This window comes from Rhinopithecus roxellana, chromosome 8 (genome assembly GCF_007565055.1).
Source record: "Rhinopithecus roxellana isolate Shanxi Qingling chromosome 8, ASM756505v1, whole genome shotgun sequence".
In the NCBI taxonomy this organism is placed as follows: Eukaryota; Metazoa; Chordata; class Mammalia; order Primates; family Cercopithecidae; genus Rhinopithecus; species Rhinopithecus roxellana.
In genome coordinates, this window is record NC_044556.1 from 18168415 (window position 1) to 18190143 (window position 21729).

Below are 21729 nucleotides of genomic sequence, written 5' to 3' on the forward strand. Positions count from 1 at the left end.
GTGCCTATCACCACACCCATCTAATTTTTGTATTTTTAGTAGAGACGGGGTTTCACCATGTTGACCAGGCTGGTCTCGAATTCCTGACCTCAGAGGATCCCCACGCCTTGGCCTCCCAAAGTGCTGGGATTATAGGTGTCTGGCCCCATTGGTCTTTATGTTTCTCTTTATGCCAGTATCATACTCTTTTGATTACTGTAGTTTTGTAGTTAAGTTTTGAAATCAAGAAGTGTGAGTCGGGCTGGGCGCGGTGGCTCACGCCTGTAATCCCAGCACTCTGGGAGGCCGAGGTGGGCGGATCACGAGGTCAGGAGATCGAGACCAACCTAGCTGACACAGTGAAACTCCGTCTCTACTAAAGAATACAAAAAGTTAGCTGGGCGTGGTGGCGGGCGCCTGTAGTCCCAGCTAATCGGGAGGCTGAGGCAGGAGAATGGCGTGAACCCGGGAGGCGGAGCTTGCAGTGAGCCGAGATCGCACCACTGCGCTCCAGCCTGGGTGACAGAGCGAGACTCCGTCTCAAAAAAAAAAAAAAAAGAAGTGTGAGTCTTCCAATTTCATTCTTCTTTTTCTATATTGTCTTGGCTATTTGAGGTTTTTTGAGATTCCGTATCGATTTTAGGGTGGATTTTTTTCTATTTCTGCAAAAAAGGATATTTTGATAGGAATTGTGGTTTTGGTTTGCATTTCCCTAATGATTAGTGCTGTTGAGCATCTTTTCATGTGCTTATTGGTCATTTGTGTGTCTTTGGAGAAATGTTTATTCAAGTCCTTTGCCCTTGTTTTGTAGGGCCTTTTAGTATATTCACATTTTGACTATTTTTAAATTGGGTCGTTTTTCTTTTTGTTGGTGGGTTGTAAGAGTTCTTTATATAGTCTAGATATTGATCCCTTATCATCTATATGATTCGCAAATATTTTCTCTCGTTCCGTGGGAATGGGGCCTTTCATTCTGTTGATTACGTCCTTTGATGCACAAGTGTTTTTAATTTTGGCAGCATCCAATTTATGTATTTTTTCTTTTGTTGCTTGTGCTTTTGGTGTCAGATCCAAGAAATTATTGCCAAATCCAGTGTTATGAAGCTTTTCCTCTGTTTTCTTCCAAGAGTTTTATAGTTTTGGTATATATAGTTTTAGCTTTTATGGTTTTAGTTATAGAATTACAGTTTTAGTTTTTTACTTCTATAGTTTTAGCTTTAGATCTTTGATCCGTCTTGAGTTAATTTTTGTATATGGTGTTAGGTCAGGGCACAGCTTCATTCTTTCGCATGTGGAGATCTTGTTTTCCCAGAGCTGTTTTGTTGAAAAGACCGTCCCTTGCCCGTTGAATGGTTTGGCACCCTTGTTGAAAATCACTTGACCATATATGTAAGGGTTTATTTCTGGGCTTTCTATTCTATTCCATTGGTCTTGATATCTGTCTTTATGTCAGTACCACACTGTTTTGAATACTGTAGCTTTGTAGTTAAGTTTTGAAGTCATGAAATGTGAGTCCTCCAATTTGGTTCTTTTTCAAGATTGTCTTGTCTTTTTCAGATTCCTTGAGATTCCATGTGGATTTTAGGGTGGATTTTTTTCTATTTCTTCAAAAAATGGTATTTTAGTAGGGATTCCATTGAATCTAGACTGCTTTGGGTAGTACTGCCACCTCTAAAATATTAAGTTGTGGGCAGGCGCAGTGGTTCACGCCTGTAATCCCACCACTTTGGGAGGCCACGGCAGGAGGATCACTTGAGCCCAGGAGTTCAAGACCAGCCAGGGCAACATAGTCAGATCTGTCTCTATTTCAAACAACAGCAACAAAAAGAAGTCACGCTCTCCTCCTCCCAGCTGTGTGACCCTGGGCAAGCCCATAATTGGCCCATGCCTCAGTTTCCCTGTCTGTAAGATGTGCCGTGAAGGGGGTTAACTCTGTCAATGCATGAACAGTCTTCAGGACTGTAGCTCGCACAGGTAGTGCTCCATGAAGGGAGCCATGTTTGCTGAGAGGGCTGCCTGGAGGAGGAGAGCTCTGTAGTGGGGCGTTAGGGGTGAGGTCCGAGTTGCTGGTGTAAGAGGTGGGTAGGTAAGGGAAGGGTCTTTGGGTGGAGGAGGAACAGCATATATGGAGGCCCAGAGGCTTAGAGGAGGCCGGGAGGGAGGAAGGAGAGAGGAGACCCAGATCTGGAAGGGCCCGAGAGCCAAGCTGGGGAGCTTGAACGTGATCTCACAGCCAGCTACAGGGTGGAGAGGGGTGGGCCAGGATCAGCTTTGAGCTTTAGGAAAGGCTAGAGAAAAGATGGTGGGGTTGGCGAGGAGAACAGAGGAGGGAGGTGTGGGTCCTGGAGGGGCTCAGGAACTGCAGAGGAGAGGGGACCCCAGACTGCCCTTATCAGGGTGCCCGAGAGAGGAACGGGGCCACCCCGGGTTTCTGGCTTCGACTTCAGTGTCAGGAAGATCGTGGCTCTGTCTGCCAGGGCCAGGTGCATTGGGCACATGAGATGGGGGAATTGGGGCCACGACGAGCCTGGCAAGGGGCTGCTGGGCTGGAGGAGTCTCCTGGGGCATCTCAGGGAATATTCTGGAAGCAGGGCTGGGGTGGCACTTGGGAGTTAGTTGACAATAAGGAGTGACGTGAGAAGCACAGAGGCTGAATCCTCTGAGAGCCAAGTTTGAGGGGCAGACGGAGAGTGGGGACCGAAGTCAGGGCTCCTGCGGCGCCGGCTCTTCCTGTCCCACCGCTGTTCGGGACCCTGTGGTATCTTCCGTGGATGCTGGCCCTGCCCCCAGCTGAGCGGTGCCCAGAAGCAGGAGGACCCTGGTTTCCCGCCCCTACTTGGCCACCCTGCCCTCATACCAGTGTCCCACACCGTGGCAAGCCCAGAGGTGTGCTCAGTTCAGGCAGCCATGTGGCCACCCTGGCAACTCCTCCCTTCTGCTCCCTGCTGCCCTGTCCTCCATGGGGTGCTGTCTCTAGACCCGGGAGGAAGGCCAAGGGGAAGGCGTCATGGGTGCAGTGGGTAAATGTCCGCCCAGTACCTCCTCTGAGCCCGCGTGGCGCCCGGAGGTGCAGGGTCCCGGGGCTGTTCCTGGAGCAGCAGGTGCCAGGCATGGCATGGGAGGAGCCCCGTGGAGCCCAGAGACACAGGTGCACCTGGCAGTGGGCACAGCAACTGCAGAGGCTTGGTGTTGGCAGGGTGCACATGAGGAGGTAGTAGCTGAGGGGACAGGGCCTCCCAGTCTGGTGCTCATGGCCTCCCTCACACAGGGACCACCTTTCCCCTCACCTGGCCCCTCATCCTCTGTCCTGATGTCCCCTCATGTGCCTTTTTATGCACACCTTGCCCCCACACCTAACCCTCAGGCAGCGGGAGAAGGGCTGCAGCAGTGGGGTGTGGCTCCTGGCGCAAGGAACAGGCCAGGTAGCAGGAGCCAGGACAGCTTCAGTGGGAGAAGCCTCCAGGCCCAACTTGGGGCCTGAACAGAAAGGAGGGAGACAGCAGGGTAAGAAGGGCAGTATCTGCCTGGGGCTGAGAGGGAGCAGAGAGGGCGTCTGAGGGTGGCTGGGGGCTGTGTCTGAGCAAGGCCTTGGATGGGAGTTGGGATGAGCCTCGGTACCTGCGGACACCCCTCCTGAGGTCCTCTGGGAAGCTGGCAGTGCACCTAGGACTCCACCTGGGGGAGATGGGTCCCGTCTGCCCTGGGCAGGCTTCCTCATGCTGGGACCCCCAGCCTGGAATGCAGCCAGGATCAGGAGCCCTGAAGTTAGGACCTGAGGGCTCCGAGGGCCGAGGCCTGGGACAGGCCTGGGACGTCCCCCGCCATGGATGGGCTGCTGCTCCCATGTTGCCTGCCCTGCCCTGGCCCCTTGGTCCTGCCTCCTCCAGCAGCAATGACTCGGCCGCAGGGAGGGCAGCTCAGGTCACTCCTGGTTAAATCCTTCCGGTGGCTTCTTGTCCCACCCAGGGTGGGGTCCCACAAGGCTCAGCTCTCTTGAGGCTCTGAGCCCGCCAGGCCCCCCACCAACTTCTTTGCCCACCCTGGCTTCCTTGGCGGGCCCCTGTCATGGTCCCTGTGTGACCTCAGGGCCTTTGTGCTCACGGGGCCTCCTGCCTGGAGTGCTCTTCCCAGGTCCAGCGTCACCTCCTTGGCCACCTTCCCCCCACTCCACTTCCGGCTTGCTTTCTGCATAGCCCCACTCACTCGGAAATCCCCCACTTCCTTCCTCCATCTACCCACCCAGCTGCCCGGCCCATGCCCGTCTGAGCTAGCACAGCTTGTCCTGGGCCATCAAGGACTTGTGGCTTCCCCTGCTATGGACTCCCTGTGCCTCGACGTCCCTCCCTGGCCTCCCATCCTACTGCCTGGGGGCAGTGCCTGGCCAGCAGATCCTTCTTGAAAGGGACCATCCCTCTGGGTGAGCTGGACATGCAGGGTTTTCTGGGGCTGCTGGATGGGGTGGGAGCCAGGAGCCAGTGTGAGTGGGCGGCCGGCTGGGCTCCTGGCCGTGTTTAGCTGTTCGCTCCCATGGGGGCTTTGGGTCAGAGGGTAGCGAGGGTCACACCCTCAAGCACCCTAGACTGTTTATTTTTTACATTTATTTTTATTTTTTATTTTTACTTTTTTGAGACAGTCTCACTCTGTCGCCCAAGCTGGAGTGTAGTGGCTCGATCTTGGCTCACTGCAACCTCCGCCTTCGGGGTTCAAGTGATTCTCCTACCTCAGCTACCCCAGTAGCTGGGATTACAGGCACCCACCACTGTGCCCAGCTAATTTTTGTATTTTACTAGAGACGGGATTTGGTTTCGCCATGTTGCCCAGGCTGGTCTCGAACTCCTGACCTCAAGCGATCCACTGCCTTGGCCTCCCAAAGTGCTGGGATTGCAGGTGTGAGCCACTGTACCTGGCCTCACCCTTGACTGTTTAGAAAGCCCATGCCCAGGCTTGGCCAGTCACCCCTCTTTCTTCTCCCTGTCCCACCCCATAGTGCCCACTCCTCAGGGCTTTGTAGGCCTCCAGCTGATGGGGAGTCCACTGTGGCCAGGGCTGCTAATAGTTAACTGCTGGATGAGCTGCAGTGAATTTCCTTGGGGTTTTGGCTCAGGGTGAGACCCGCATTCCCAGCTTTGCTTGGCCACATGCGGCATCCTAGCGCTGAACCTTCCCGTCCCAGGTGGCCCACTTCCCAGGGAGGGGCCTGGGAGGACTTCTTGGTCGGGGGCTGGCGGGGGCGTCCTTCCCTCCAGGCCTTGGGTCAGCCCATGCAGCTGCCGACCCAGAGTGAGGGGCAGTGGGACGTGTTGGCCTTGGCGGCCCCAGGGCCGCCTTGGAGGGGGAGCATGAGGGCACTGATCCTGCGCCTCCGTGCCTGGGCTGGGCGGGAGCTGGGGATGCATCCATTGCCTGCCAGGAATCCGGGCCCTGAGTTGTCGGCACTTCCAGCATTTCAGGAGAAGCCAAGCAATTCTGATGTTTAAGTTAACTTAAAAAAAAAAGTAACAGTTGGCCACCAGTTTGCATTTTTATAAAAATGCTTCTCAGACCTCAGGAAGGCCACAGCTGCAGCCGGCCACGCTCCTGCTCCTGCCTGCCAGGTTACAGGCTCTGACGTGGGCCCGAGAGCCTCTGGGCTGTAGTGGGTGGGGCGGCCGCGCAGGTCCCGGGGTGGGTGCCGGGCAGTTCCGCCCATTCCCGGCTGCCTTGGGAGGGGGTGTGTGATGGCTGAGAAGCTTATGGCCAAGGGTCTTGGATCAGCAGCTGACGTCCTCTTCCTTATACACATGTGGGGCTGTGGTGGCTTCCTGGTTAGAAGGCACTAGGGTGGTCTACTTTAGGCCCCTCCACCCACCCCCACACTGCCAGAACCTTGGGTATACTTTTTATTTCTCCTTTATACTTTTTTCACTGAGATAAAATACATATAACATAAAAATTAGCCTTTATTTAATTTTTTGAGACAGGGTTTTGCTCTGTTGCCCAGGCTGGAGTACAGTAGTTCTATCCCAGCAGCCTCGATATCCAGACTGAAGTGATCCTGTCACCTCAGCCTCCCAAGTAGCTGGGATTACAGGTGTGTACCACCATGGCCAGCTAATTTTTAAAATTTTTTGTGGAGATGGGTCTCACCATATTACCCAGGCTGGTCTGAAACCCCTTCCTGGGCTCAAGCCATCCTCCTGCCTCAGCCTCCCAAAGTGCTGGAATTACAAGCATGAGCCACTGTGCCTGGCCCAGTTAGACATCTGTTTGGTTGCGTGTTTTTGAGACAGGAGCTCACTCTGTCGTCCAGGCTGGAGTTCAGTGGTGTGATGTTGGTTCACTGCAGCCTCTGCCTCCCAGGTTTAAGTGATTCTCCCACCTCAGCCTTCCTGGTAGCGAGATTACAGGCACCCACCACCACACCCAGCTAATTTTTTTGTATTTTTAGTAGAGATAGGGTTTCACCATGTTGGGTAGGCTGGTCTAGAACTCCTGACCTCAGGTGATCTGCCTGCCTTGGCCTCCCAAAGTGCTGGGATTATAGGCATAAGCCACCATACCCAGCCCTAATTAGCCATGTTAAAGTATGCAATTTAGTGGCATTTAGTACCTTCTCAATATTGTGCAGTGATCACCTCTACCCGGCTCCAGAACATTTCATCCCCCCTAAAAGAGACCCCTCTTAGCTGGGCGCAGTTGCTCATTCCTGTAATCCCAGCACTTTGGGAGGCCAAGGCGGGCAGATCGCTTGAGGTCAGGAGTTTGAGACCAGCCTGGCCAACATGGCAAAACTCTGTCTCTACTAAAAATACAAAAATTAGCTAGACGTGGTGGCATACCCCTGTAATCCCAGCTACCTGGGAGGCTGAGGCAGGAGAATGGCTTGTACCTGGGAGGTGGAGGCTGCAGTGAGCCGAGATCGTGCCACTGCATTCCAGGCTGCGTGATGGAGCAAGACTCTGTCTCAAAAAAAAAAAAAAAAAACCCCACTCCCTATCCCCATCAGCAGTTACTCCCCTTACCCTCCCCCGCCCCTGGCAGCCAGCAGTCTGCTTCCTGTCTCTATGGATTTGCCTGTTCTGGACATTTCAGATCAATGGAATCTGACACTATGTGGAGTTTTGTGTCTGGCCTCTCTCAGTCAGCATCGTATCTTCAGGCTTCTTCCACATCGTAGCGTGGATGAGATGAGTGCTTCATTCCCTTCCATGGCGGAATAGCATTCTGCTGTTATGGATGGATCACATCTGGCTGAAGCGCATTCTGCTGTATGGATGGAACACATTCTGTTCATCCACTTGTCTGTTGATGGGCATTTGGCCTGTTTCCACATTTTGGCTGTTACGAACAGAGCTGCATGGACATGTGTGTTGCAGGGTTTGTGTGGACGCTATCTTCAGTTCTCTTGGGTCTATACTGAGGACTGGAATTGCGGGATCATGCAGAGACTCTGGGTTTAACTGTTTGAGTAGTGGCCGGGCTATCTTCCCAGAGTAGACCGGTTTTGTAGGCTCCTCTTCCATGTTCTCTGCTGTGACCCTTCTGTGGGAGCTGAGGCCCTGCCTTCTTAGGCGTCCTTCTCATGCCCCTCCTCCCTCCAATGTTACTGGGCCTGTTGTTGGGGTTTGTGGTGTTTCTGTACAGCTCTGCAGAGGCCAGGCTCACCACCGGCTGGCCTTAGCTCAGGGTACAGGTTCGTGTTGGCTGGGATTCCTGCCAAGGTCCATTTGGAATATTCCACTTGTGCGTGAAACAAAGGCCCAAGGATATTAAGTGGTGTGCCCAGGCACAGAGCCCCTTTCTGTACACCCAGCTGCCCACGAGGGGAGGAGCTGACATCCTGAAAGGCCGCGCAGAGGTGGGAGCTTGAGGACACAGCCCTGTAATGTCTGCTGGGGTGAGCCCTGCACCACCGGCAGCCCTCTCCCTAGCCTGGTGGGTAGAGCTGTGTTGGGAGGGCCTGTGAGTGTGGAAACCTACGCTAAAAATAGCAGCCACATGCCTCCTGTGGGCGGCCCACGCTCACCTCTCCTGGTACCCTAGTTTGCCTGGAAGCAGCAGGGTGGGAGGGCACGCTGGGCGCCACGCAAGCCCATACTGTCCTTTCACATATGCATGAGGCTGGGTGAGCCATGCACACCCAAGGCCACCCTCCACAGCACTGTATCCCAAGCTAGGGTTTGGGGTGCCCCAGAAATCAGCAGGAATCAGAACAGCTCCATTTGCAGGAAGACATGGTAGTGCACATGCAGCCGTGACACGGTATCCCCAGTGGGTCCGGGGAGGCGCCCTCCATCCACCTGCTATTTGCTTTGCAACAAAACTAACGCTCTTTTTTTTTTAAGACGGAGTCCTGCTCTGTCACCTAGGCTGGAGTACAGTGGCGTGATCTTGGCTCACTGCAACCTCCGCCTTCTGGGTTAAAGCAATTCTCCTGCCTCAGCCTCTTGAGTAGCTGGGATTATAGGCATGCGCCACAACGCCCGGCTAGTTTTTGTATTTTTAGTAGAGAGGGGGTTTCACCATGTTGGCCAGACTGGTCTCGAACTCCTGACCTCGTGATCTGCCCGCCTTGGCCTCCCAAAGTGCTGGGATTACAGGTGTGAGCCACCACACTTGGCCTAAAAACTAATGCTCATTAAACAGACGAGCAACTTCCCGTCCACCAGTCAGATGTGGCTACTGGCCAGCTTGTGCTCTGATCGCCAGAACGGTCTCTCCAGAGCGTTCTCATTTCAGCATGGCAGGTTAGGAACTGAGGTGTCATTCTCACCCCCAAATGTTGATGACCCCCAGGGAACCTCCAGCCTCCTGGCCACATCCCGCTGTCTGCACCCTGAATATTGGGGCCTGTATACTCTCTTGCCCTCTCTCTGACCTTTGAGGGGCCTCTCCTGCCCGCACTGGGCTCTGGGGCCTGCAGCTCCCAGCCTGGGCTTTGGGAAGGGTTTCTGTGCCTGTTCAGGGGCCTTTCAAGCACAGTTTTTGTTGGTGTCCTGGGGCTGCTGCTACAAATGACCACAAAATCTGGTGGCTTAAGAAACAGAAATGTACACTCCCCCAGTTCTGGAGGCCAGAAGTCCAAGATCAAGGTGTGGGCAAGGTTGACTCTATCTGTAGAAGGCTCTAGGGGCGGATCCCTCCTGCCTCTGGGGGCTCCAGGCGCTCCTTGGCTTGTGGCCGCATCACTCCAGTCTCTGACTCTGTCTTCACCTGGCCTGTGTGTCTGTGTCTCTTTCCCCTTCTCCTCTCTTTTTTTTTTTTTTTTTTTTTTTTTTGAGGCAGAGACTCTCTCTGCCACCCAGGCGGGGGTGCAGTGGTGCCATCTTGGCTGACTGCAACCTCCAACTTCCGGGTTCAGGCAGTTCTGCTGCCATAGTCTCCTGAGTAGCTGGGATTACAGGTGCACGCCACCACGCCTGGCTAATACCCCTTCTCCTCTCTTGTAAAGACCCTTGCCATTGGATTAGGGCCCACCCTACTCCAACATGACCTTAACTCAATTATAGCTGTGAACACCTTATTTCCAAGTAAGTTCCCATTCCAGGTGCCGGGGGTCATGACTTGGACATACCTTTCTAGGAGTACGTCCCACAACAGAGAGTAAGTACTGTGGTGCAGGCCCCATGCCCAGCAGGGAGCTGCAGCCACCCCTCAGCCACCTGTGGCCCCAGGGACGGGCCTGTCCTCTCCTTTTCCCCTGCTTCTCAGTGTGTGGACATCATGATGCTTTTGCTTTCATCATTTGTGTGATCATGTCTTGGAACCAAGTGCTATTTGCACGTGCAGGTGGGCTCCCAGGCCCGGGGTCTCTCTGAGTTGGCCTGTTTAGAGGTTTGTCCCAGCCAAGGGGCCCATCTGGCTGAACCCACCCTTCTCAGGGCCGCATCCCGTTTCCCTGTTGACTTTGCTGCAGTCCATGCTTGTTCCTGCCACTGTTTGCGGTTGGCTGCTGTTTGGAGCTGCCTCCAGCATTCCTGCACCCAAAGCCTGGGACAGGTGTACATTTATGTGCTGGCAGCTGGGGGGTGGAGGGGTGTCGCCAAAGAGCGGGGATGCTGAGATTGGGCCCCATGCGGGGCTGCAGGTGGGGAGGGATGCCTTCAGGACTCCCAGAGTCACTGGTGGCATGTGCTCCCTGCTGCCCTGCCCAGTGCCCCGCTGTGGGGACCCCGTAGTGAGTGCAGCAGCCACAGCCCATCCGTGGTGGGGGGTGTGGTCTTTGGGTGGGGACATGAGCCTGAGGGTCACTGTTGGAGGTGGGGCAAGAATGTGGCTCCCGCATGACTCTTTTTTTTTTGAGACGGAGTCTTGCTCTGTCGCCCAGGCTGGAGTGCAGTGGCACGATCTCGGCCCACTGCAATCTCTGCCTCCCAGGTTCAAGCAGTTCTCTGCCTCAGCCTCCCGAGTAGCTGGGATTACAGACATCTGCCACCACGCCTGGCTAATTTTTGGAATTTTAGTAGATACAGGGTTTCACCATGTTGGCCAGGCTGATCTCAAACTCCTGACCTCATGATCCACCCAACCTTGGCCTCCCAAAGTGCTAGGGTTACAGGTGTGAGAAACTGCGCCTGGCCGGCTCCTGCATGACTCTTAGCCCAGGCGGAGCCCAGCAGGCATTAGTGTGTGGAGAGGGCGTGGCCAGGATAGGGGCCGGTGAGTAGAGCATGCTGTGGGGTCTTTCCTTTAGAGCTGGAGTGACCTGCTCAGATGGGAAGTTTGGAGAGACTCCAGCTGAGTGGTTTGGGGGCCGCAGGGTTAACTTGAGACCCCAGTAGGAGGCTTCTGTATTTGTCCAGGCAAGAGACGATGTGGCTTGGGCCAGAGTGAGGACAGAAGAGGCGAGAGGGCAGAAGAGGCGCTGGGGCACGGGGGAGCCAGGTGGGGCATGGGGGGTTCCTAAGGAATGGCCAGGTTTGGGCAGGTGTGAATGTGCTCGTGTGCATGCAAGTGAGTGGGAGCTGGCACACACATCCTGTGTGAGCGTACATGGACGTGTGTATGGTGTGGTGTGCATGCACACATATAAACAGGCATGCAGGCAGGACAGGATTGTGAGCCTGTGTGTTTGCGTGTGAGCATGTGTGCATGCACGTGCATGAATTTGTTGATAGATACAGTGTGACTATGTGCATGGCTGTGAGTGTGCACACATGTGACTGGGTACATGTGTGTGAACACCTGTGATGTCTGTACAGCCTCCCTGGGAGGGTGACTGGCGCTGGGCTGGAGACATGAGTTCGGGGAGCCTTGAGTGAGGGGTGATGGTGACATTCTCAGCGTGGGGCTGAGAGGGGGTTGCTGGGCTTGGGAGTGGGGGGCCCAGGGGAAGGCTTTCCCCCAGCACCCTCTCCCAGGGTCTTCAGGCTGTGTGGGAGCCAGGACTGGGTCTGTCTCCTTGTGGCCTCTGTCCCTGGTGCAGTAATGACCACTGGGTGATGGCCCTTGGGGTCAAGGGCAGCCCTGGAGCCCTTGCCATAGATGCTGAGCTGGAGCGGGGCTGCCACGGCATACTGTTCAGGGGCCAGTCCCTCCCCTCCGGAGCCAACTGCCTCAAACACTGTGCCCGCAGAAGGGTCGTAGTGCTCACTCACAGGAGCCTGTGTTTCTGCCTGTGTGTGGGGCACTGAGGCCCAGAGAGGTGGCCACCAGCTTGGATGCAGGACCCCTGGGCTCAAACACTGCCCTCCAGCCTCAGCCTACAGTAAGTGGGGGCAGGACTGGAGGATGCAGCTCAGAGAGGAGGGTGCAGGGTTCCGGGGTGGGCCGAATGCCGGGCGGGAGCAGAGCAGGGCCTCTCGCAGGACGGTTTCGCTTGCCAGCCCTGGTCAAGGCAGCAGTGGTTTCCAGACACAGGGCTGTGTGTGTGAGGCAGGAACAGCACAGGCAGAGGCTCCCTGGGGAGAGGGCCTTGGACAGCAGGAAGAAGACCTGGCAGTGGGGACAGGAGTGAGGGAGAAGAAAAAGACAGCAGGGCCTGGGCAGCCCTGTCATGGGGCCGGCTTTGAATCTTACCTATCTATTGTTGAGGTGAACGCCACGTAAGATCCACCATCTGAAAGTGAACAGTTCCGTGACGTTCAGCGCATTCACAGTATTGTGCAGGCATCACAGCTATCTAGTTCCAGAACATTCTCATCATCAAAAGGAGACCTTGTCCCCATTAGCAGTCCCTCCCCTCCTCTCCTCCCCAGTCCCTGGCAGTTACTAATCTGCTTCCTGTCTCTGTGGATTTGCCTGTTCTGAGCATTTCACATCAATGGAATCTCACATTCTGTGGCGGTCTGTACTTGGCTTCTCTCACTCAGCGTTGCATGTTCAGGTTTATCCACGTTGCAGCATGGGTCAGTGCTTCTTTCCTTTTTTGTTGTTCCTCTTGAGACAGAGTCTCACTCTGTCACCCAGGCTGGAGTGCAGTGGTGCGATCACAGCTCATTGCAGCCTCCACCTCCTGGGCTCTATCCATCCTCACACCTCAGCCTCCCGAATAGCTGAGATTATAGGTGTGCACCACCATGTATGCCTGGCTAATTGTTTTTTTTTTTTTTTTTTTTTTTTTTTTTTTTTTTTTTTTTTAGAAACGGGCTTTTGCCTTGTTGGCCAGGCTGCTCTCAAACTCCTGGCCTCAAGTGATCTTCCCTTCTCCACCTCCCAAAGCACTGGGATTACAAGCATGAGCCACTGTGCCCAGCCTTCATTCCTTTTCATGGCTGAATCCTGTTGCACTGTATGGACAGACCACAGTCTTATTCATTCATCCCTTGGCACACACTTGATTTTCCCACCTTTTGGCTATTGTCCATTGTGCTGGTGCACACACTCACATATGATTGTCTTCGTTTTGGGGGCGTCTGCCCAGGAGCGGGATTGCTTGGTCATACAGCAGCTCAGCATGTCAGTTGTTGAGGAACCGCTACACGGATTGGGGGTTTATTTTAAATAGGATGGAAGCCTACTGGTGTATTTAAAACAGGAGCATGACACGATTTGAACTGAATTAATAAAGAGAAAAAAATGAAGGAGTCTCGGCGGCCACTTGCAGAGGGAGCAGGGAGGCCGGGGAGGAAGTCACACAGGTGTCTGGGTGCGAGATGACATGGGCTATTTCTAGGGAGGGGGCTGACGACAGGCCCTGGAGGTCGAGCTGCTGGGAAGTGATCGTGGGCGTGACGAGGCAGGCAGAGGAAAGGGACACCTCCATCCTCTGTCCCTGCTTCCTCTACCCTGTTGGGTGCAGCCCCCAACTAGTAACCCTTCCTCTGGGCCTGGTCCTTCCCTGCATCGTGTGCGCCCTCGGGGCAGTCCGAGTGTGGTACCTGGCCCAGAAGGTGGCCTGAAGATGGTGAGACAGGCAAGGGCCGACCCCACTGGGTCCCTACGGCCTACAGCAGGTGCCACTTGGGACCCGACTAGGAGTTCGGGGGCCTGGGTGAAGCCTTTGGGACGGGGCTGTGAGGGCACTCGAGGGGTACCAGGTGGGCCCTGGCAGGCCCAGGATCTGGCCTCCCAAATCACAAAATGACTTTTGGTGTTATGTAACTCCATAGTCAAGCTATGTCTAAAAAATGGAGCATAAAAGCTATTTTGGGCCCATGGTAATGAGGGCATGTCGCCTTTGTCTTAGTCGTCCTGGGGGGAGGCAGCGTCGAAAGAGCTGCTCAGAGAGGCGGGTTCAGCCCAGACCCCAAGCAAGCCCTGTGTGCAGGCAGATGCCGTTTTCAAAAATCATTTGTTCCGCCTCGACCGGAGGTGGCTCCTGGCAGATCGCCCTGCAGTGCTCAGAATCCCAGAGGCCTGCGGGCGGCTGACCCTGGGCGAGCAGGGCCGGGCCTCCTCCGCCGCATCTGGGATCTGACTTCCCTGAGGTTAGGTCCGGCACCTGTCAGAAACCAGGCCTGACGTTTTCAAGACGGGCACAGGCCGCCTCCGGGGAGGCCCTAGGCACATCCATGTGGGCGGCATCAGCGTCGGGCTTCTTGCCCGGGACAGAGGGGCCGCTCTCCGGGAGGGAGACCCTGTTTTAAGCAGCCAGAATCCCCCGCCAGTGGTTTGTGTTATTCAGTTGGTGATAAGATTTTAAATTAAACTGCAAAGGATCTGTTCCCCCAGCTACAAATAGAGATGTGTGCTTGCACATTCCAGAAGCCAAGAGTGCACCGAGACGTGTGTTTTGAGTCAAGGTGGAGAAAAAGTGAGTTGATTTTTTTTGTTGTGTTTTGTTTTTGAGATGGAGTCTCACTCTGTCTCCCAGGCTGATGTGTAGTGCCGCGATCTCGGCTCACTGCAGCCTCTGCCTCCCGGGTTCAAGCGATTCTCCTGCCTCAGTCCCCCGAGTAGCTGGGATTACAGATGTGTGCCACCACCCCCGGCTAACTTTTGTATTTTCAGTAGAGACGGGGTTTCACCATGTTGGCCAGGCTGGTCTCGAACTCCTGACCTCAAGAGATCCACCTACCTTGGCCTCCCAAAGTGCTGGGATTGCAGGTGTGAGCCACCGCGCCCGGCCAAGTTTTGGAATTCCCTTTCTCTCTCTGCTCATGTACACTATGTGCACGCATGTATGGGGCGGTCTCTCTCTAATTATATATACTACGGGCATGCATGCATGGGGCCCTTTCCCTCTGCCCATGTACACTGCGTACACACATGCATGGGGCCTCAGTCCTTCCTTTCTTGTTGGCTGCTGTGACAAATGACCACAAACTGGGTGTCTTAAAACAATAGAAATGTATTCAGTGCAGGTGTCAGCAGGGTTGGTGCCTGCAGGAGGATCCTTCCTGCCTCCTCCAGCTTCGGTGGCTCCAGGCCCTCTTTATATCACTCCAGTCTCTGCCTTCATTGTCATGTGGACAACTCCTTCCTCTCCCTGTGCCTGTCTTTATCTCTTTTCTGAGGATACTAGTCGTTGGATTTAGGGTGTATCCTACCTGAGTTCAACCTCATTTTTTTTTTTTTTTTTTGAGATGGGGTCTTGCACTGTTGCCCAGGCTGGAGTGCAGTGGCGTGATCTCGGCTCACTGCAAGCTCCGTCTCCTGGGTTCACGCCATTCTCCTGCCTCAACCTCCTGAGTATCTGGGACTACAGGTGCCCGCCACCATGCCCGGCTAATTTTTTGTGCTTTTAGTAGAGATGGGGTTTCACTGTGTTAGTCAGGATGGTCTCAATCTCCTGACCTTGTGATCTGCCCACCTCGGCCTCCCAAAGTTCTGGGATTACAGGTGTGAGGCCACTGCACCCGGCCTTTTTTTTTCTTTTTAAGACAAGGTCTCACTCTGTTGCCTAGGCTGGAGTGCAGTGGCACAATCAGCTCACTGCAACCTCTGCCTCCTGCAGTCCACCTGCCTTGGACTCCCAAAGTGCTGGGATTACAGGCGTGAGCCACTGTACCTGGCCTTGACCTCATCTTAACTGATGACATCTGCAAAGACCCTCTCTCCAAATATGGTCACATTCACAGATCGAGGGGTTAGGACATGGCTATGTGTTTCCAGGGTACCCAGCAACCACAGCAGAATGTTGAACCCGGGAGGCAGAGGATGCAGTGAGCTGAGATCGTGCCTCTGCATTCCAGCCTGGGCAACAGAGCAAGACCCTGTCTCAAAAAAAAAAAAAAAAATGATTGTAGCATTGATTCATCCTACAGCATGGACAAACCTCGAAGACATGATGCTGAGTGACAGAGGCCAGACACAAAAGTCCACATGGTGTGAGATTTCCATTGATATGAAATGTCGAGACATTTCTGCCATGTCCATAGTCACTGGCCCTTACTGAGGTCCCCCAGCCTCTTCTGGTCTGCCCAGGAGGTGCCGTGACATACTCCACCCCATGATCCAGCACATGGGAGTACCTGGGTCACTGTGCAGCCGGGGTCTCAGCAGAGGCCAGAGTCTGCCGTGATTCGCCAGGGGCCGTGGGTTTTGGGGACATGCACCGGGGACCCCCACACCTATGCATCCGCTGACTAAGTCCCAGACGAGATTCATCCCAGCCCTGCTGCCATCCTACCAGGGAGAGCTTGCAACCCTGAGCGTGAGACGAGAAAACACGCCAAGCAGTTACCAAGGTGTCCGGGGCCCCTTGGCTGGGGAGAGGGCACCTGGAGTGTGGACACAGGCCACAGGAATGCCAGGTGCCTCCCAGCCAGCTTCAGAGATGCTGGTGGAGTGGATTGGAGAGTGTCCCCCAGACATATGCGCCCATGTCCTAAGTCCTGGAACCTGTGACTGTGGCCTTCTGTGGAAAAAATATCTTTGGGGGTGTGATAAAGTGAAAGACCTTGAGATGAGATCATCTTGGATTTAGGATCGGCCCTGAATCCCATGACCGGTGTCCTTATTTAAAGAGGAGAAGACACAGGCATACAGCCAGAAGGCCACGTGATGAAGGAGGCAGAGGCCAGAGTGATGCGGCCACAAGCCAGGGAGGCCAAGGACAGCCACCAGTGTTTGAATGGATGTGACGTTCACGTAACATAAAATTAAGCATTTTAGAGTATGCTGTGGTGGCATGTAGCACAGTCCCAGTGCTGTGCAGCTTTCACTTCTGTCTGTGCCCAGAACATTTCCATCTCCCCAGAGGGAGACCTCGTCCTGCAGGCAGTCACTCCCCATTTCCACCCCCAGCCCCTGGCAACCACTAATCTGTCTCTGTGACTTTGCCTGTTCTCGACATTTCATATCAATGGAAATCTCACACCACGTGGACTTTTGTGTCTGGCCTCTGTCACTCAGCATCATGTCTTCGAGGTTTGTCCATGCTGTAGGATGAATCAATGCTACAATCATTTTTTTTTTTTTTTTTTTTGAGACAGGGTCTTGCTCTGTTGCCCAGGCTGGAATGCAGAGGCACGATCTCAGCTCACTGCATCCTCTGCCTCCCGGGTTCAAGCGATTCTCCTGCCTCAGCCTCCCAAGTAGCTGGGATTACAGGCATGGGGCACCACTCCTGGCTAATTTTTGTATTTTTGGTAGAGATGGGGTTTCACCATGTTGGCCAGGCTGGTCTCGAACTCCTGACCTCAGGTGATCCACCTGCCACAGCCTCCCAAAGTGCTGGGATGACAGGCCTGAGCCACTGTAATTACCCGGCCTACACTCATATTTTGTGTATGGGTGGGCCACATTTTGTTTATCCATTTATTTGTTGGGTTTTGTCTTTTGGGTGTTGTTAACCGTCTACCTGCAGTTTGTAAGTCTGTTGACATCTCATCTCCAGTCTCCCCATGGGGAGAGATGGAGACCTGTCTCTTCCCGTCTGCCTTAGCATCCTTGCTTCTGAAGACAGCTCTCAGGAAGTAGCAGGGCATGAGGAAGGGATGAAGGGTGGGTGTCTGTGTCACCACGTGGCATCTCTATGCTGTGGCTTAAAGCATTGGAAGTTTGTGGCCAAGGCTGGTTCACCGGGGACCCCAGGTCCAGGACGGGTTTCCTAACGGTAGGCTTGCGTCACATTAGATAAAGGACCTCAGAGAGAACTCTGGAGGGTGAGAGGGCATCTGGTTGGTATTTCTGCCTAATTGCCATTTGTTTGGGGGCTGGAGAGGGAGCCTTAGCTGCATGTTTTGATGTAGTCAGATGGCCTGTGGACAACAGGGCAGTGGCCCTGCAGGGATACTGGTCCTAGATGGAGTGAGACAGCTCCTGCGTTGACCCACCTTGCCTGTGCCAGGCCCACAGCAGCCTCATCAGTGTAGGGCACATTGCACACATCACCGTCCTCTCAGTTGTCCCCGTGCTCCAGGAGTCCCCAGGAGGGAGGATGCATGTTGGTGTGTTAATGGCGATGGCATTCCACCATCACCCCAGACAGAAGCAGACACCGTGTGCTGCACTTATGAGATGTGTGAAACCTCCCCGCACAGAACAAAGCATCCCACATATGTGGTCATGGGAGTCGAGAGAGCGACACCGTGAGCCGAGGGTGTCCCCTGGCCTCCAGGCGGGAACCGGTGGGGCGGATGGGCTCCTTGGCAGCATCGACACGGCTCCCTCATCCCCTCTGTAGATGGCGAGGTCCCAGGAGGGAGCAGTGACAGCTGATCAGTCTGTGGGGTGGGATGTGTGGGTGCGTGGGGTGTTGTTCTCTGCACTCGCTAGGAGTCAATTTCATTTTCATCTTAAAAGAAAGAGAGAGGTAACGGGTTGTTGCTGTGCGTGGGGGGATTCCGTGATGAGCCGGCTCTAGGATCGAGGGACCTGGGGTTTTCAGGTTCTCAGCCCTGCCCTGGAAGGGGAGACAGCAGCACCTGTTGGAACTGGGGGGCCATGTATGTTTCTGGTGGCTACTGTAACATATTAAAGTACTATACCTGGGCTGTTTAGAACAAGAATGTCTTCTCTTGTGGTTCTAGAGCCCAGAAGTCTAAAATCCAGGTGTCGGCAGGGATGAGCTTCCTCTGGAGACTCTGGGGAGGAATCTTTCCTGCCTCTTCCAGCTTTCAGTGGCTCCAGCCGTTCCTTGGCTTGTGGCCGCATCGCCCCAATCCCGGCTGTCCCGCTCTGCATCTGTGTCTCATCTTTTGTCTCTTAAAAGAACAGAGCTGCCACCTGATGTAGGGTCATCCCGGCTAATCCAGGATGATTTCTTCATCCCAAGATCCTTCCCTTAATTATGTCTGAAAAGACTCTTTTTTCAAATAAGGTCATACTCTCAGGTTCCAGGAATGAGGAGGTGGATATGACCTTTTGGGGACACCATGAACTCACTCCCCAGTACCTGAGCTGACCCGCATCAAGCGGTTGGGATCTGCCCCTCACCTACTTGGTTGCCTTGGCGGTTCCCTAAGGCCTCTGCCCCTGTCACCCCCTTTCCACCTTCCCTCAGCACACTGGCCCCACCTGGGAGCACTCCTGCTGGTCTGTCCCTTGGACCCGCCTGGAGCTGGGGAGTGTCCCCTGTGTCCTGAGTATGCCCAGGAGAACCCTGTATGCTTCACCTTGAGGAGCTCAGTGTCTTTTCTTCCTAGTGCTCTAGGCCAGCATCCCTGTGTGAGACCCCCCCTCGCTACCTAGTGCCCCCGCCTGGCCCCTCGTGGCAGTGCTGAGGGGGAGGCCTCCTGTGACTTCTGACCTCTGCAGGCCTTTGCACCTCTCGCCGCTTCTCTCCCCCAGCTCGGGCCTGAGGCCAGCACCCCTTAGGCAGCGTGATCCATCTTGGTTGTCCCTCCCTGTGGCCTCCAGGGAGTCCCTGTCCAGCTCCCAGAATCCTTGCTCTCCGTCATCACTTGGTTTCTGGGTTCCTGCCTGTCTCTATCCTGGAGAGGAGGAGTGGGAGTCTTTAGTCCCCACCCAGAGCCTACGAGGCCTCGGGCACCCTCCTGGAGCAGAGGTCAGGGCAGCCTGGCCAGCCGTCCCCACACACGGGCCCCTGGGTCAGCGTTGGAGAAGACATCAGTGCCAGACCTGTGGCTATGCGTGCTCACAGGGGCACCAGGCTGCCGGCTGGACCCAGCTTGGCCACTTGCATCCCTGGGGAGGCCTGGCCATCCTTGGCACCAGCCCCTCCTCCCTCTTCCTGAGCCTCCCACATCTCTGGCCTGGGTCAGGGGCTTCTCCCTGCTCTCCTGGGTCTAATTCTTTTTCTCTCTCACGTGGCTCAGGTGTTCCGCCACCTTCCCCCAACACATTCTGGCTTACGGGATCTGCCTTGACCCTCCCGTGTTCTGGAGAATTCCTCTCTCCCCGTGTGTGGAGCTTCCAGGGCTGCCAGTCACCCTGGCCGCTCCTGCTGCCCAGACCCCCTTGGGGACATCCCAGGGACGGGGGCCACCTAGCCTCAGCCCAGGTCTGCCTGTGCCCATGCAGATCTGCAGTAAAGATGTTCTAGAAAGTACTTCCTCCCGACTCATGTACCACGCCCTCAATCTTCTCTGGAGTTGAGGCTGGGCCCTGGAACAGGCTCCAGCTCCTTGCTCTCCTAGCTGGTGACGCAGGAACATCTTCGCGCATAAATCTGCGTTCTGGACGATTTCCCTCAGGAGAGCTTCCCAGAAGTGGGATTACCGGGTCAGAGGGCAGGAACGTTGCTCAGGCACTTGGTGGATGCTGCCAAATGGCTCGGCCAGCACTCCCAGCCACCTGCCTCTCAGAGCCTCACGCATTTCCAGCACTGCTGACGTGTGCCGGCCTCGCTTCACCCCTCGGTCCCCGGGGGACAGCAGAGGAGGCCCAGGTCCAGGAGGGGAGCTGGCTGCCCCAGAGGAGCCCTCAGGTGGCCGGCTACAGGGATGAGGTGAGAGCCATGTCATCTGCTTCCCTGGGATGGTTCTTAGTGTGGGCTGGAGGTGGCATGGGGTTTGGTGAATGTAGAGGGTTGAACAGTGTCCCCTCAAAAGTTCACGTTCATCCAGAACCTGTGAGTGAGCTCATTTCGAAATAGGGATTTTACAGATGGAATTAAGTCATGATGAGGTCATTATGGAATAGGGTGGGCCCTAAATCCAGTGACTGGTGTCCTTATAAAGAAGGCAGAGGCCGGGCGCGGTGGCTCGCTCCTGTAATCCCTGTACTTTGGGAGATCGAGGCGGGTGGATCATGAGGTCAGGAGTTTGAGACCAGCCTGGCCAACATGGTGAAACCCCGTCTTTACTAAAAATACAAAAATTAGGGGGGGCGGTGGTGGGTGCCTATAATCCCAGGTACTTGGGAGGCTGAGGCAGGAGAATTGCTTGAATCCAGGAGGCAGCGGTTGCAGCGAGCCGAGATCGTGCCACTGCCTTCCAGCCTAGGTGATAGAGCAAGATTCCGTCTTGGAAAAAGAAAAAAGAGAAAAGAAGGCAAAACAGGCCAGGCACAGTGGCCGAGGCCTGTAATCCCAGCACTTTAGGAGGCCAAGGTGGGAGGAGTCCAAGTCTAGCCTGGGCAACATAGCCAGACCCCATCTCTGCAAAAAATTAAAAAATAATTGGCCAGGCATGGTGGCGTGCGCCTGTAGTCCCAACTACTCAGGAGGCTGAGGCAAGAGAATCGCTTGAGCTCAGGAGTTCTAGGCTATGAGCTATGATTCTGAGCTATGATTCTGCCACTGCACTCCGGTCTGGGTGACAGAGTGGGACCCTGTCTCAAACAAACAAACAAGGCAAAACAGAGGCACAGGCACAGAAAGGGAAAAGGACAAGGCCAGGCGCAGTGGCTCACGCCTGTAATCCCCAGCACTTTGGTAGGCTGAGGCAGGCGGGTCACGAGGTCAGAATATCGAGACCATCCTGGCTAACATGGTGAAATTCTGTCTGTACTAAAAATAAAAAAAATTAGTCGAGTATGGTGGCACGCATCCGTAGTCCCAGCTAAGTGGGAGGCTGAGGCAGGAGAATCGCTTGAACCTGGAGGCAGAGGTTGCAGTGAGCCGAGATCGCGCTACTGCACTCCAGCCTAGAAAAGAAGACAGGGAAAGGGCACAACAAGACAGAAGCAAAGAGTGAGGCGATCCGTCTACAAGCCAAGAGGCGCTGAGGACAGCCAGCAGCCGCCACAGCTGGGAGAGAGGCCACCTTGCTTTTCTTTTCTTTTATTTTATTTTATTTTGAGACAGAGTCTCACTCTGTTGCCCAGGCTGAAGTGCAGTGGCACAATCTCGGCTCGCTGCAACTGCCGCCTCCTGGATTCAAGCAATTCTCCTGCCTCAGCCTCCCAAGTAGCTGGGATTACAGGCGCCTGTCACCATGCCTGGATAATTTTCTTTTGTATTTTTAGTAGAGGTGGGGTTTCACCATGTTGGTGAGGCTGAGCTCAAACTCATGACCTCAGGTGATCCACCCACCTCAGCCT

The 21729-nt window shown here is 54.7% G+C and overlaps 1 protein-coding gene across 7 annotated transcripts in view; it reads left to right on the forward strand.

The window, feature by feature from the left end:
- Window positions 1–21729, forward strand: part of CRTC1 (CREB regulated transcription coactivator 1) — a 99824-nt gene that overhangs the window by 22439 nt on the left and 55656 nt on the right. Inside the window, exon 1 of one of the 7 annotated variants that reach the window (XM_030935585.1) lies at window positions 4234–4396. The exons of the other annotated variants lie outside the window; for them this stretch is intronic. The gene's annotated coding sequence lies outside the window, so the exon portion shown is untranslated. Of the gene's footprint in view, window positions 1–4233; window positions 4397–21729 lie in introns of those variants that run through there. 7 annotated transcript variants of the gene reach the window in all.